At 43.6% G+C, this 12,549-nt stretch overlaps 1 protein-coding gene across 3 annotated transcripts in view; it reads left to right on the plus strand.

The window, feature by feature from the left end:
- Positions 1–12,549, plus strand: part of Osbpl1a (oxysterol binding protein like 1A) — a 165,303-nt gene that overhangs the window by 98,529 nt on the left and 54,225 nt on the right. The window lies entirely within an intron of this gene.

Below are 12,549 nucleotides of genomic sequence, written 5' to 3' on the forward strand. Positions count from 1 at the left end.
GGAAACTAGTGTGTGTGTGTGTGTGTGTGTGTGTGTGTGTGTGTGTGCGTGCGCGTTTAGAAGACAGCCTTGGAAACTAGTTCTTGCTCCCACCTTGTCTAAGACAGGGTTTCTGTTGTCCACTACACCTGCACAACGGCATCCAGGGATTCTTGGGTCTCTGCTTCCCATCTGGCCATAGGAGCACAGCACTAGGATTATAGGTGTGCATACGCTAGGATTATAGGTGTGCACGAGGATTGTATGTATACACTAGCATTATGGGTATGTACTAGGATTATAGGTTACACCAGGATTATAGGTATATGCTAGGATTATAGGTGTGCACGAGGATTATAGGTGTGCACTACACTTCAGGTTTTACATGGGTTCCAGGGATCTAAACTCACATCTTCATGTTTAGATGGCAAGCACTCAACCCAGCTGTTCTGGGTGTGTGTGAGACTGTCTGTCTGTCTCTGTGTGTGTGTATCTATATATCTGTCTGTCTGTGTGTGTGTCTGTGTACCTGTGTGTGGCTTTTAAGACGACAACCTGAAGATTGGTGACAAAAATTCAACACTGAGTGAGTGAGATGGCTCTCACTGTGAAGGCATTTGCCACCAAGCAAGAAGCAGCTCTCAGAAGCTGTCCTGCCCACACAACATGCTGTGACACCCATGTTCCCTACAAGTAACATATTTTTTTAATCCTAGGAGAGTTGCTACTTCAAATGAACCAAAATGGAGCCTGCGTATTTTGAAAGTTTATGATGTGCTAGGATCGGAATACTTTGAAAACTGCACGTTTTGTTTGCTTCTTTTTCAATGAGGGCTGCCTGACTACTGTGTGGTGCCAGCTCTGTCACATGCTCTAAGGAAACAGAAAGAGACAATGGCTTCTGTCTTGAGAAAGGTCTTTAGGGTTCAGTATGCTAGAGGCAAAGAAGATAGGAGGCGAGTGTAGCTGGAGCAGAAAAAGGAAGTGCCTCACTTTGCACAAGGACAGCACAGTGCAGCGTGTCAGCCCTGAGAGTGGTGGTTAGTGCTCCCAGCATGGGCAAATGAGAGAAAAAGGTAGGATGGCGGTGGGCAGTGTGGAGAAGGTGGGACTGCTCAACAGTTTGGACTCTGTGTGTACCTGGGTTACTGTCTCACTTGGGAGGCCAGGCTGGATTGAATTTACGATTCTGCCTCAGTCTCCCAAGTGCTGGGACTCAGGCATGCACCACCGTACTTACTGAGTTTTGATCTTAGAAATTGATACTACAAGTTTTAAAATACATGTGAATGAGGGAGGGAAAGGTTGCAGAGCACAAGGTAATTGGAGATGAGTGAGGTTGAGACAATTTTCTGTGGACATGAAAGAGAGGAAGAATGGAGAGAGATGGCAGAACTGAGAATAAGATGTTAAGCCAAGAAAGCTGAGGCACTGGGTGAAAGCACAAGGCAGGAGGAGAAAAGTAGACTCAGGGGACTCTTTATAAGATGGAATCAAGCATTGTTAGCACAGTGTAGGAGAGTTAAAGGGGTTACACTTTAATAGCCGATTTAGACGTAATCAATTAGAGGTGGTGGCATTGTCAGTTAGATGTGGGGTGTGTGAAACTGATGATTCATGTTGGGAAGAGGAAAATGGAGGATCTGAATAGAGACTGAATGACAAGGGTAAAGGTATTTACTGTGGGGTGGGAGGCAGGAAGTTAGCGTAATTAACATTAAAGATGGCTGACATTTATTAAACGTCAAGTCTGTCCTCTGTCGGTGCCTGATGTTAACTTATGCATTCTGTAAGGGACTTCCTAAAAGAAAATGTGTAGAATCCGGGCAATCCTGGCACATGCCTTCCGTCCCAGCACTTGGGAGGCAGGGCAGGTTGGTCTACAAGTTCTAGGATAGCCAAGGCTATACAGAAAAACAAAACAACAAGAAAGAAGCATCACAGTGTGGTGGTAGTTAGCAGAAATTTCCCTGTGGCCCACAGAGGCCAACACTTAACCCCAGTTGGTGGTGCAGTCTTCAGACCGCATGTGATCTTGCTGGAGGAAGCATGTCCGTGGGCATTGAGGGCACGTAGCCTGCCCACTTGTGGTGCACTCTCTCTGCTTCACATTTGATGTGGAGATGCAGTGTCTCTGGCCGCTGCCGCCATGCCTCCCCAGCACTGTAAGCCCAGATAAAGGCTTTCTTCCTGATGTTGCACTTGGTTATGCTGTTTTATCCAGAAAAAAATGCACTGAGCTGCCTAACATGGGTGCTGGGAACCAAACATGAATGAAGAGAGGGACTGTGCCACACCTCAAGTAGTCTATACAAATTTTGTTCCATTTGCTTAAACATAGGAGTTTATCTGTGGCTTCTCTCCTATTGCTTACTACAAATTTAGGGGCTCACAGAACAGTGTAAAAGCTGTATTGAAATGAAGTCTGGTAACCTGTGTCCAAGCCCTGACCTGCTGCTGACCTGGCATAATTCATGGAGATTACAATAGCTCTTGCTGAGAAATGACTTCATTTTCACAATATATTGTCTACACAGAGGACTGTCTTCGCACTGCCTCCTTCACTTCTGCTATGAAAGAAGAAACCTGACCCTTAAATAGGCTAATCCTTTTTGTCCTGCTACTCCGCATCTTCCCAAGGAGACTTAGCTATTACTTTATTCACTTTTGTTTACATACTCTGTAAGTTAAAATGCTAACCTAAAATTAGACTTACAGAGTAAAGATTGCTTCTCTCAGAGTTCCAGCACTCAAAAGTCCTCAAATCAAGATATCATCAGGGCTGTGTTCTTCCTAGAAGTTCTAGGAGAGAATCTAGTTCCTGGATCTAACAACCCACCTGCATTCCTTGGCCGCAGGTGCAGCCTTCATCTTCCCAGTCAGAGTAGATCATCTGCAGACTCTGATTCTAGCCATCCTCCTTCCTTCTGCAGGGACCCTGTGATTACACTGGACTCAACCCAAGAGTCTAGGACATTCTCCCCATCCCTGGAATTTTTTCTTAAACCTGTAGAATTCTGTTCACCAGGCAAGTAGCACAATCAGGGATTCTTTCCCTGCTCTCCTACAAATTCATACTTTCTTTTAAACCAATATGTATATGTTATATATATATATATTCTTAATTGTGTATGTATATTCTGAAATGTAACCTATTCAGTGTATATAATGCTACCTGAATGTAGGTTTTCAAGGCTGACCATTTAGTACTGGACAGCAGTTGGTGTGGTCTTCTGGGTTGCTGCCTCTCTGCTTCCCAGCTCTTCCCTCACCAATGGGTCTTTCCCTAGGGCTGAGGCCTCATGAGCTTTTCTCCATCCAGTTTGGCATGTTTGTTGGTGTAAACTCTTTCAGCTCACATGTGGCCTGTTATGTTGGTAAGACTTTAATGGGTATAGCTTCTGACATTGCTAAGACAGGCAATCTCAAAGCAAACTCCTGGATCCTCTGGCTTCTACAGTCTTTCTTCCTACTCTTTCTCAATGTTCCTTGAGCCTTGAGTGCAGGAGTATTTTGAGGATATGTATTTTGGGACTGAGCTCCAGGACTCTGCCTTTGGATTGTATGTTGTTTTCTTTGGTAGTCTCCACAAAGAGAAATTTTCTTGATAAGGGACAAAGGCTGTACTTACCCATGGGTATGTGGTGGTTTGAATAGAATTGGCCTCCATAGAACTCACCTGTTTGAGTACTTGGCCATAGGGAATATACTATTTGAAGGTCTGTCCTTGTTGGAATAGGTGTGGCATTGTGGGAAGAGGTGTGTTACTAGGAATGGGCTTTGAGGTCTCAGAAACCCAAGCCACACAAAGTGAGGTCTTCCTGGTACCTGCTGATCCAGTTGAGAACTCAGCTTCTTCTCCAGCACCACGTCTGCCTGCACACCGCCATGCTTCCTGCCGTGGTGATAATGGACCAAACTTCTGAAACTGTGAGCAGGCCCCACTTAAATGTTTTCCTTTATAGGAGTTGCCATGTTCCTGGTGTCTCTTCACAGCAATAGAAACCTAAACTAAGGGTATAATGACAAAAGTTTAGAGACTGTTGTTAGAGTTTATACTGTCTTAGTAAATTAGTAGTTTTCGATTTTCCTTCAATGACCGTGACTTTATGAGCACTGAGTAATTAGCTAGGTCTCCAGTACCAGGCATGTCTCCCTCTTGTGGGAGACATCCAATTAGAGAGCTGTTGGTTAATGCCAAGATATGTGTGCTGCTACACATGTGCCGTGTCAGTCATTGCCATGGTCATAGGCATCATAGCTGGGTGGGACTGTCGGTTGCCTCCCTCCCTTGGAAGATTGCATGGTGCCTTGCAGTATCATGAAAGCCTGTGCTCAGGGAGGGGGAGTTCAGATCAGTTCCAGCTCAGCAGTCTCTGGGTCCTCCTTTATCAGTATGTGGTGTCTTCAGCAAGAGAGGCTTACCCTCTACCTCTTGGGGTTAACCAAGGTCATTAGCAGTAGTCTCTATGTTGTGAGTTCTTGGCCAGCCCTGACCAACAACACAAAAGAGGACTTATCATGTCTAGCTTTGGGGCTTTTATTAGATGATCTTTGGCTCTTGGAGGAAGCACTGTCAGCCCAGAGGAGAAAGGTTCTTTAAACTATGTATGTACGTCTGTGCACAGAAGTTATATGTAGTAGGGTTTTTGTTCTTTTTTCTTTTGGCAAGCAGTTAATAATGTGATCCCTCGTGGCTTTTTCAGGTGTTATTTTACCCACCTCCCTCCTTCCTTCTTCCATTTCCCCTGTTCCATAGTGTAGATGTACCACATTTTCACTATCCATTTGTTGGTTGTAGGGCATTTACAGTGTTTCCGTTTCATAGCTACTGTGGGTAAAGAAGCAGTGAGCTTGGCTGAGCAAGTACCTGTGGAGTAGAATGTGGGTCCTTTGGGCATATGCCAGGGAGGGGAATAGGCTGGTAATATGGTAGATTTTATTTATAACTTTTTGGGATTCTCCACACTGATTTTCATAGTGGCGGCACCAGTTTGTAATCCAACAGTGAATGAGGATTTTCTTTTCACCACAGTCCCTTCATCATTTGTTGTGTGTTGTTGTGTTGACCTCTGCCCTGGGATAGGGTAAAATTTCAGTTATTTTTATCTGAATTTTCCTAATTCCTGGGGCTAACAAACATTTTTTTGAGATAGATCTTCAGCCATTATCTTTCTTCTCTTAAGAACTCTCTCTTCAGGTCTGGTAACCATTTTCAGTTAGGTAATTTGTTTCGACTTTGTTTCTGAGGTCTTTCACTAAACTTGGAGCTGGACAGTTCAGCCAAGCTGGATGCCAGCAGGTACCTGAGATCCACTTGTCTCTGCCTCCTTAGCACTGGGGTCATAGATAGATGCTGTCATGCCTGGCTTTTATGTGGGTGCTAGGGATCCCAATATGTGGGTGCTTAGTTCCCATTCTTGTGTGGCAAGCACTTTACTGAACAACATTACTAGCCTTTTAGTTTTAAGCGTTTTTTAACAGCAAAAAAAACAAAAAACAAAACAAAAAACTCCCACAGTTTAAAGTTTGCTTTTCTCTTGAGAAGTAGCTAACTTGTGTCACCTTTTTTTTTTAAAAAATAAATAAAAGGATTCTTTGATATGCCTAGATGGGATTTCACATGATTTCCTGTTTCCCCTACTGTGTCCCAGATACACAGGATCAATGGAAATCTACTAAGAGTGGGAAACACCTACCATGACACAGAGCCAATGGTGTCATGTAATATTTTTTTCCAGCTAGTGGGATCTTTTGAGAAAATTATTTTTCCAGTTTCCTTTGTGACTAAATATGACAAAATTCCATAAAGTGGACAGATTCTTTTCTTATAATTTGATTAAATTCCCTTGAGTTAAGTTATTTAAAGGGAGAAAAGCCCCGTAAAGCATCACTTTCTGTGCTTACTGTGGTGTGTGTGTGTACAGCGTATGTGAGCACCTGTATGTAAAGAATGAAATGGCTATATCCAATAGAATCTCAACTATGGCTCAGGGGACATTTTGTGGGGAAAGGCCAAACATTCAGTGCAAGTTGAAGCAAAAATATTTAATTAGAACCTAAGTGCTAGCTAGTTCTGTAGGGAAAAAAACAAAACAAAACAAAACAAAACAAAAACCTTAATTCTGCTAGCAAATACACTTTTTGAAAAAGTAAGTGGTTCTCCCTGTGTATTTCTGCCTTTCCATTTCACTGTTTGATTTAAACTGCCTTCTTCTGTCCTAGGGCTCTGTGGCTCTCAGACACCCCTCTTTTGCAGTAGTAGACACCTCTTTCGGAGCCGTGCATTGCATAGTTCCTGACTCTTTAGGATGCAGAGCCATCTCTGTCTCCTGTGCTGATGTGCTCAGCCCAGCAGCAGCAGCAGCTGCCTGGCCACTGCAGCTTGTTGAAGAAACACCCCCAGCATATCTGTCTCTCTTACATGCATATGGAGCAGCAACAATAATCCCAAGGTTGTCAGCACTTGCTGATTTCATGCATCTGTGCTCACCGCTTTGGATTCTCTGATAGCCAAGGATGGGTGGTGACAGAGGAGAGGAGAATGAGAAGGGATGGCCCCAGAAGTTAAACTTGGGCTTTAGTGGCTGTCAGGCAGCCCCATGAGACCTCGGAGCGTGGGAAAGCAGCAGCAGCTTGGGGAAGAAGCCAAGCTGTAGAATTTACAAGTCTGTGGCCATTTTCTAAAGAATTACTCTTCAAACACTTAGGACTGTGTTTATTCTCTAGTCTTAATAGAGAAATCCCTGCCTGTGATGATTGTAAGCCCAGGACGATTCTTTCTGTGTTCACTTTTCTTTTTTAGAAATATGCTGAGATTAGCTGCTCAAGAATGACTCTTGACAGGCTTTCCTGTTACTACTGTTTGGATTGAAATTTCCAACTATACATAAAATTCAATCATGAATTGTGTCACATAACTCAAGCAGTTTTAACCTTTTTATCAGTTTAAGTGCCAGGAATTGATAAATCATACCTTTTTTCAATAAAACAAAACAAAACCAAAAACAGGTAAAATAGAGGATGCTAAACGGCTTACTTTGGCATGTAGAATTGGTGACATAACATGATGGTGACCCGTGTCAAACAGCAGACCCCAGCAGATGCCACAGTAATTGATAAGGAGTAATGGCTTCTACCCCTAAGGTGTGCATAGGGATAATACAAGATTGGACCAGCATCGTGGAGGGTGTTGGTAAAAGCTAGACAGTGTGCTGTGAGCATTTAGTAAGATACTCTTTGCTGTCCTTTGGGTTCCATTCCCACTCCTGTAACTCTTTCATTCTGCAGCTTAACTTTTTATCTGGCCCTCTTCTGTCTTGTTTCCCTGTTCTCTGGGCCTGCTGGTATTTGCTGATCTGAGCTACATCTTTACATCTCATGTTTCTACCGCCCTGTGTACTTGATAAAGACTTAAATGCTGCCTTGTTCTTTTTATTTTTTGTAACACTTTCGTTTCTTGTTTGCCTTAACAGTGTGAGTTCCTTAAGAGTGGAGTCTCTGCAATAAACTGGTCGATGCACAGCCCAGCAGACTCAGTACCACAGGATGTGACTGTAGTGTGTATGGTATAGCATTCTGGAGAGGATATGACTGTTAACCACATCCCTTCTGTAGTGCAGATGGTACAGTGTTGTAGACTATCAGTAGTGGGAGTCTTCTGTTTGTCCATTTATGGCATTCAGAATTACCTATGTGCTTATTCATGCTGTGTATATGTTGTAGGTGTGTACTAGGGAATGCAGTTTATCCTTTAAGTTTTGGGTTGACTTTGGATGCTTTTTTGTTTGTTTGTTTAACTACATAGTCCAGGTTCATCTTGAACTATGTAGACCATGCTGGACTTAAATTCGTCCTTCTTTTCTCAGTTTCCCAAGAGCTGGGTTTAAAGGCAAGCACTACTGAACCTAGAATTGTATGTGTGTGTCTTTGTGTCTGTCTCTCTGTCTCTGTCTCTCTTTTTGTCTCTCTCTTTGTGTGTGTATAGTTTTCTATTCATTAAATCAATGACTGCATTAGTATTTATTGTGCATTTTGTGCTTCCTAAGCATTGATAGGTTTTGTTAGTCAAATATGTTTTAGGTGCCTGGTATCTCAGCTGCTTGGTTAGCAATAAATGTACCCAGATAAGAAAGACCCAGGCTTTGACATCAGTAGGCTTGTTGGCAGGCTAGGAAAAGAGATCATAGGATGGGAGACAGTGACATGTGTGATAAAATATCTTCTCTTTCAGTCCTCTGCAGCTTCACTCCCAACTTCAGACCCGAGTTTGCTTACTATATAATGTTTGCCTCTGTAATCTCAATTTCATACACTCTATAACAAGACCTTTGTCTCCTTTCTTTACTGCATCCTTACAGCCCTGCTCCAACATTTCTTTGACTACACTAAGGCATTGTTCTCTGACCCCTGTGTAGTCACTCCCTCCTTAGATTGCGTGGGCTATCCCATTATCTCTTGCAGTCTTTCCTATATGTACTCACCTTGCTGGGTTCCAGACCATGCTGCTTCTTCTGTGTTATCTCCAGCAACAGCTTGCTAGCCCAGGCCAGTGGTCTTTTTATTTTAAATCCCTGGCTGTTACTTCTGTCCATTTTTGCTGCCCACCAAACCTATTACATTTTTCTAGTAATTTTGGATGTGTATTTCATAATTCATCTCTCACCAAACATTTGTCTTCTCCTCCAGCCAATGGAGACATTGCCTATGTCATTGAGAAACTATCTTGCTACAAAGCCAGAACCACATAGGCATGTGCGCTTCTGTGCCCTTTTGTATTCTGCAGACATAGATAATAGGGGCTGTGTGGTGGTTTGGATGAGGTCCCCACTAGTCAACTGTATTTGAACATTTGGTTTCTGGTTGGTGCTGTTTGGGAGGCTGGGGAACCTTTCAGAGGTGAGCCTTGCTGGAGGAAGCACATCATGGGGACCATGGAGAGTTTGGAGCCTTGCTGCCTTTCTAGTTCTCTGCTTTCGGCCTGTGGTTGGAGCCCTTTTAGCTTCTTACCTTGTCTGACTGCTGCCATTCGCCCCCCTCCATTACGGATTCTCTCTCTCTCTCTCTCTCTCTCTCTCTCTCTCTGGAATTTTAAGCCAAAGTAAACTCTTTTTTAAGTTGCTTTGGTCAAGATGTTTATCCCAGAAGGAAAACAGTAACAAATACCTGTGCCTCTTGCTGTGACAGGCCTGACGATGTTGTTTTATGGAAAGATATGGAAGACACTAGAACTTTGAACTAGAAAAATAAGCCAATTATCAGTGTCCCTCCATGGTATCTGCTTTCATCTTCTGGGTTTCTGCCTGGCTTCCCTCAATGGTAGACTGTGATCAGCATGTATAAGCCAAATAAGCCCTCTCCTCCTGTGGTGGTCTCAATGAGAATGGACTCCACAGCTCATGTTCTAATGTTTGCTCCCTTGGTTGGTGGAGCTGTTTGGGAAGGAAGGATTGGGAATTGTGTTTTTTTTGGAGGAGGTGTGTCACTGAGGACAGGCTATAACGTTTCAAAAGACTAGTGCCATTCCCACTGTGCCTCCTTACTGGAGAAGCCGGAATAGCTCTCAGCTGTCCCTGCTGCCTTTGCTCTGCCATCATGGACCCTAAGCCTTTGAAACCATAAGCTAAGTTAAACGCTTCCTTTCATAAATGACCTTGGGCATGGCATTTTGTCTCAAAAGAAGAGGAACTGAGACACTCCCCAAGTTACTTTTGGTCATGCTGCTTATCACAGCAGCAGGAAAAGGAACCAAGGCAGTCCTTTACTGAAGCCAACCCCTCTGTGCCTAGAGGTGTAGCCCCTGCGTCATCTGTCGTCACTCAGTTATCAGCGACTCCTTGTCCTGCCTGATGGGTGTGTCTTGAAATAACCATCCTTGGTCAGAGACTTGCCTGTGCTGTTGCTGAAGCTGCTGAGTGCTCATGCGCACAGCCAGCTATCTTTAGCGCTCTTTTGCCTGATGCACTGCTGCCTGCTCCACAGTTCTCCCCACAGGTCTGATACAGTTGCTGAAGCTGTTCTCTTTCCTTTTTCACTTACTCTGTCTACTCTCGAATGTTCTACCTACAGGCAAGTGCAACCACACGTGGCCAAGCATAGCTATCAGTGTAGCCAACAGAAAAACCACAACTTCCTTAAAACATGAGAGGTTTCTAGACCATGGACTTTGTGACAACATGGTGTTGCTCTGTCAGTGACTGAATAAGCCATACCTGCTTATTAGACTCTCTGTGCTCTGAAGTGTGCTCTCTAGACCAGTAACGTGGAGATCTCCTCAGAGCTTGGTCGTTACATAAAATCTGAGGCCCCAGTTCAGAGGCAGAAATAAGCTGCACTTTTTACAATTCCTTGGTGACACAGATGTACATCAAAGCCCATGCAGTATTGATTCCATGCCTTTAGACTCGGCCTCTGATAACCATCAGCTCTGTCTCCAGCCTTACTGTTGACCTGGATTTCCAACTCATCTAAATACTTACTTGATGTAATACTTAACTGTGTAATGGGGACACCTACATACCATTAAGTGTCTATTAGAGAACTCTTGAGTTCTCTCACACTTGCCCCTCCCACAAGTTTGACTTGTATACCTTGTTAAACTGAGGGTCTGCATCACCATTCACAGAAGCCAGTGTTGAGAACCTTTACCCTATCCATCATAGATTTTTTTTTCATTTTTTTTTTCTCTCAACATTTAACCCATCATCAAATCCTGTCAGATTTATCTTTAAAGGACAGCAGAACCTGGACATGCCCACTTGTTCTAGCTGGTCCCAGTCTCCTTGTGGCAGCTGCCTTGTCTCTGTAGCTCTCTAACTTGCTTGCTGCTTCTACCTTAGATCTCACAGTATTTTAATATGGGTGCTGAGGGATCCTTCTTGGGCATGGCTCTGCATTGCCTTTGCACCGAGCTCTCCAGTGACTTTCTTCTCTATCAAAATAAGTGTCAGCATCTGTAGGGACCTGGTTCTCTGCCACTTCTCAAGACCTACCTTGTCACCCTCCCTTATTCCAGTCATACTGAGGTAAAACTAGGGTCTTCAATTTGCCATGTGAACCCCTAGACCTTTGTTCTTTGTTTTTCCCCTTCTTACAAGTCTCTTAGCCAAGATGGCTATAGTCTGCTATGTGTCTATCTTACTTCCTATGTTTTTATTTCTGTTTATGGAAATCTTTGCAATTGTTTTTTATTCCAGTAGTGTCTTTCACATAATAAGCATGTGTTTGTTGATTGCACAAAACTAAACTATAAGCTACTTAATGAAGGAGCTAGTTTTGCTCACAGATGTTAGTCAATGATGTGCACAGCAAATATGAATTGTGCAAGTAAGAGAGTAAGGACTATACTTGTCTAATCTTCGCTCACTGCTGGGGCCTCAGCCTACTCTCTCTCTCTCTCTCTCTCTTTTTTTTTTTTTTTGGCCCAACAGACACTGCCATCCTAGTAGGTCTCCTTGTTTCCATTCTTTGTCTCTGATTTCATGCAATATGTCCCTGGGTATGGTGTACTAAGAAGCAGATTTCTAGACGTATGCCCACCTTCTAATTGCTAGAACTTGTAAACAGTACCTGATTTGCAAAATAGGATCTTTGCCAATATGATTAGTTAGGGTCTTTGCAGTGCGGAGATCATCAGTTTTCTAGCTTAGACCAACATCAAGAATGCCCTCCTGAAAGAGGAGAGGTAACATGAAGGTAGCGTGGAGATTGGATTAGTATGTCAAGGAGCTTGGAACACCTGTACCCATGTGGTGGACAGATGAATTTAAGGGATTCTCTCTAGAGCCCAGGTACAGTACTGTCCTCCCAGGAAGCTGATGTTGGACACTAGGACACCCAGATTATTAAACTCTTTCTGTAGTTTTAATCCAACTCCGTAGTTGTTATACTAGCCATGGAAATGATCTGTCAGGGTCACGTGCAAAGTCTAAAACAGAAGCTAGTCATCATCTTGTAACATAATTACTGGCTCCTGTCACCTCTGGGTTCAAGTCCAAAGTCTGTGAGCTGAGCAGTGTAACAGCGGTTTCTGAGGACTGAGACGTTCTGTGACCACCCTCCTCTCTGGCTGTGCCAGATCATGTGGCCATATAGCTCCAGCACCTGTCAGTTTTTCACAACATCCAGTGCTCTACCTTGTCATGAAGTTGTTGTCTTCATCCTTCGGTTGAAGCTCATTTCTCATGTTTTCTCAGAAGAGGGCCCTGCCTTCCCTAAGAGGAGCTCCCCACACAGTCTCAAACATGTGTGTTTACAGATGAGGTTATGTATGTCTTCCATTATAGTGCATGTTGAGTCCTTGGAGGGCACCAGCCGTGTCTCACCGACCCGCCAACTATTCTGAAGCTAGTCTTTAGCTAGGTAGGTACTTTATACATGCTGGTCACGTGAAACTCCCTTCCAAAATACGATTACTCTGTTACTGGGCTTCAGCTGCAGGAGTAACACATGCACCGGTGACCTTCCTGAGACTAATGCTGAAAAGGCTGTCAACGAAGACTAGTTAGGAACCTGAGACTCAGGTTTCGGGTACATTGAGGTTTCCCAAAGCATGTTGTCGTAGTTCATGTA

Source organism: Psammomys obesus, unplaced genomic scaffold (genome assembly GCF_907164565.1).
Source record: "Psammomys obesus unplaced genomic scaffold, mPsaObe1.curated_primary_1811, whole genome shotgun sequence".
Taxonomy (NCBI): domain Eukaryota; kingdom Metazoa; phylum Chordata; class Mammalia; order Rodentia; family Muridae; genus Psammomys; species Psammomys obesus.